The sequence below is a fragment of the Pipistrellus hanaki genome, assembly GCF_964339955.1.
Source record: "Pipistrellus hanaki genome assembly, contig: SUPER_3_unloc_1, whole genome shotgun sequence".
In the NCBI taxonomy this organism is placed as follows: Eukaryota; Metazoa; Chordata; class Mammalia; order Chiroptera; family Vespertilionidae; genus Pipistrellus; species Pipistrellus hanaki.
The window spans coordinates 105,001-109,217 of record NW_028182305.1 but is presented as its reverse complement, the minus strand read 5'-3'; positions in this window follow the sequence as shown (position 1 = coordinate 109,217).

The following is a 4,217-nucleotide window of genomic DNA, read 5'->3' as shown; positions in this document are numbered from 1 at the left end:
TGTGGGCAGCACCTGGGGGCAGAGGTCACGGCCAGAGTGGGCGTGGCCACGGCAGGGGCAGGATTGAGGGTAGTTAATCCTCTGAGCAGACTTTGGTTGGTCTCCGCACACTTGGCTCACGGCTCACGCTTGGCTTCCTGGCGTTCTGCGTGTGGCCCGTTCTGTGGACCTCCCTCCCCCCATGAACCCCCCTCCCCCTTACGGACCCGACCCAGCTCCCACATGGAGAGGAAACTGCACGCCAGCTCCGCGTCTAGCTCTGCAGCACCCCAGCCACACCCCAGCTGCACCCCAGCCCCACCCCCAGCCACACCCCAGCTTCACCCCAGCCGCCCCAGCCCCACCCCCAGCTGCACCCTAGCCACCCCCAGCAGCACCCCAGCCGCACCCAGCCGCACATCTATGACCGGTCAGGGAGCGCGGCTAGAGCAGAGCCGTAAACTGCGATGCTCAGGCGATAAGGCAGCCGCCGGCTGTTTATTTGCCTTTTTATGTGGAAACACGGAGGACACGGCCCGGGCCTGGGAGCCAGCGGCCCCGCTCGGCCGGGGAGAGGGAGGGCCGGTGACTGTAGGGGGTCAGGGGTGGGGGGTGCGGGGGAGAGGGAGGGCCGGTGACTGTGCGGGGTCAGGTGTGAGGGGGTGCGGGGAGGGATGGGCTGCAGGGTGCCTGGGCCACTGCACGAAGGGAGAAACGCTGCTTCGAACGGCCCCGTGCAAACAGCACCCCTCCCGCCCGCAGCGGGCAGCCGGCGAGGAGCGTCTGTGCAGGTCACAGGTTTTGCACCATAAACGGCGGCATCATGCTGAGCCCAAAAGGAGAGGAAATGAGAAAGGAGGCGGGTCCGGGAGCAGGCCGAGCCGAGGGGGAGGGAAGCACGCTGGGCCGGCAGCTGGGCGCGCTGGTGGCCCCGGACCCTGCGGGGGACAGGTGGGGGGACTGCAGGACACTAAAGACATGTGGACAGAGCTGAAAATAGTGCTGACAGGGAGTCCCGGAACCCGGAGCAGCTCGCTCCACCCCTTGTGCAGATGGGGAAGCTGAGGCCAGAGAGGGGCAGCGGCCTCTGTAAGTACGGGGGTGCAGCCAGTCCTGCAGCGTGTCCACGGGGCCCTCCGTGTGCCAGGCCCAGGCAGGGAGGGACCCCCCTCCGGCCACCCCCTCACCCCTGCCACCCGTGCCAGAGGCAGACAGGCGAGGGCGCTGCAGAGCTCCGGGCACAGGGAGTGCCAGGCCGGCCTTGGCTCTGAGCTCCTCGCAGAGGGCCGGCCGGGACCGGGGGAGGCTTCCCTCCGAAGAGCTGGGCGCTGTGGGCGGGTGAGGGGGTGCCCGGGGCAGAAGTTTGTCCTCGGAGGAGAAGGCGTTTCACAGTTTGCAGAACTGGAAGCAGGGAACTGGGAGCACCCTGCCGCCGCCCCCACGCCCTCCGCGGCCCCCACCCTCCGCCGCCCCCAGGCCCCCCGCAGCCCAGAGCTCTGTGTCGGTCGGGGCCGCTCACAGCCTCCCCGGGGGACTCGCTGGCTGTGCCCGTTTTACCGAAGACGGGCTAAAGGCTCGGAGCCCCGGCTGCTGGAGGGGGGGAGGTGAGCCCGCTTTCCCTGGGCCAGACTCTGCTCACAGGCGGACGCCTCATCGGCAGGGGAGGGGACAGTCAGACCTCCAACAGCCAAACGAGGAAGAGCGGAGCCTGGGAACCCCTTTCTCAGAGGCCGGACCCCAGGCTTTGCACACACGCGGGGGTGGGAAGCTGTCCCCATGTAACCGGACAAACAGAGGGCCATGCTGCCTGGCGCTACCTGAGCCCCCGAAGCAGAGGCTCAGCGCCACACCTGAGTGTTTTTTCCAGTGTTGCCAGCAGCATGGGGGAGCAGCAGGTCACCCACAGAAGTCTGCAGCCCATCATAAGCCGGCTGCTTATCTATCTATGTAAAAGGCTAATAGGCAAAGTGTCCCCTTGGTTGCTGACCACCAGGGGGCTGACACCGAACAAAGCAAGGTCCTGGCCAGCAGCCAAAAGGCTGGGATTGGCTCTGATTGCCGGCCAGGCCTAGGGACCAGAATTTGGTGCACCGGGTCCCTAGTGTATATATATATAAAAGCCTAAGCAATGGAAGGACTGGTTGACTGGTTGCTATGTGCACACTGACCACCAGGGGGCAGACGCTTGACGCAGGAGCTGTCCCCTGGTGGTCAGTGCACTTTCATAGCAGGAGCACCGCTCAGCTGATCAACGGGCACCAGACACCGGACTCAAAGCTGGCAAGCCCAGTTGCGGCGGCACAAGCCTCTCCCGCCGCCACGGCAGCGCCACCAAGTGGCGGCAGCAGGCACAGCGGGGCCAGGATGAGCGGGAGCCCGGCCCGGGCTCCTCCCCGGCTGCCTGCTGCTTCGCGCACTGCTGCCTCCCCCAAGGGGTCCCACATTGCGAGAGGGCGCAGGCCAGGCGGAGGGCCCCAGGATAGGTGCAAGTGCAAAGGGAAGTAGGCAAAAGGGCAGTTACAGACATGCAAAGGCACTGGGGGTCCTCAAAGGGCTGAGTGACCGGCAAGGGCCGGGCATCATGGGAAACGGCCTCAGGGAATGTCATTACCGGGTGAGCAAGCTGGAGGCGTGCAAAGGCCTGTGGGTAGCGAAGAGGGCGGGGGCTGTGGTCTCTGTAACAAACCCTCGTTCCTCTTTTCCTCGGTGACTGGCAGCTCCTCATGGTGGGGAGGGCCGGTCTCCGGGTCAGCGCCAGCCAGGGGGCGCGTGCCTTCCTTCATCGAGGCGAAACCGCCGGGGTTCACAGAGCGTGATTCACGCTTCCTGCAGCACCGGCTGGTTCCCCCATCCTGTGCCCCCCCCCCCCCCCCGCCAACGCCACCCTGAGAAGCTCCAAATCCCTGGAGAACGGTTTTGCATTTATTTGAGCCAAACTGTCGACAATCACCGGGAGGCAAAACCTCCAGAGATCGGGATGGGGACAGCGCCCCAGAGGACGGCAGCTCTGCACGTTATTTCCCCCGACAGCCCGGGGGTCCCGGGGACCCTCTGGTGATGGTGCAGGGTGGGAAAGCCACGGCGGGGGTCCTCTGGGCCTGGGGGAGAGGTAAAGGGTGGACACAGACTTCCTGCACGCGCGGGCCTGGGACGGCCTGCAGCTAACCGGTAACAGGGCAGCAAGGACCAGGAGGGGCCGTGGCTCCGTGGGGAACCTGGCATCCCAAAGGCAGGCTACCCTAGACGCAGAAAGACAGCAGATGGGCCGAGACCGGGGTGGCTCAGTGGATGGAGCGTCGGCCTATAGGCTGAAGGGTTCCAGGTTCGATTCCGGTCGGGGGCATGTGCATGGGTTGCGGGCACATCCCCAGCAGGGGGTGTGCAGGAGGCGGCTGATTGGTGTTTCTCTCTCGATGTTTCTAACTCTCTTTCCCTCTCCCTTCCTCTCTGCAAAAAATCGATAAAATATATTGATTCAAAAAAAGAAGGAAAGAAAGACGCCAGGCGGGCTCCGTGGGGGTGAGGATTGGCCTTTGCCAGGACATGACCGCCCGCCTGGCGCGGTGTCGGTGAGAAAGCGTTCGCTCCAGACGTGCTGTGTGTGGGCGCCAGCGTGGTGTGCCCCTCGCCCCCCCCGGCGCCGGTCCCGGGGAGGGTGGCCGCGCTGTGCCAGGCCGGCCAGGCTCAGGGAAGCTCCTCCGGGGTTTTGTGTCCGGCCTGATCGCGGGGCCTGCGGGAGGGTAATCAGACGTCTCAGGAAGGAAGGGAGAGGCGTCCAGCCAAACGCTCAGGACAAGCGACCTTCCTCTTCCCTCGGCCCCTGAGGGCTCTTTTAAAGTGGAAAACCGGCCCTGACCGGTCTGGCCCAGTGGATGGAGCCTCGGCCTGCGGACTGAGGGGTCCCAGGTTCCATTCCGGTCAAGGGCATGTACCTTGGTTGCGGGCACATCTCCAGTGGGGGGCGTGCAAGAGGCAGTTGATCAATGTTTCTCTCTCATCGATGTTTCTAACTCTCTATCCCTCCCCCTTCCTCTCTGCAAAAAATCAATAAAATGTATTTAAGAAATAAGGGGAAAACAAGGTTCCATTCCAACCCTCCCCCTTCCCTGCCCCAGGGCCCTTCCCGTCAGCCTCCCTCCCCCTGCTCCCGGCTCTGGAGCAGCCAGGACTCCTCTCACCGCAGGGCCTTTGCATGTCCACCCTGGACTCCTATTGGCCGGCTCTCCTGCCACTCCAGT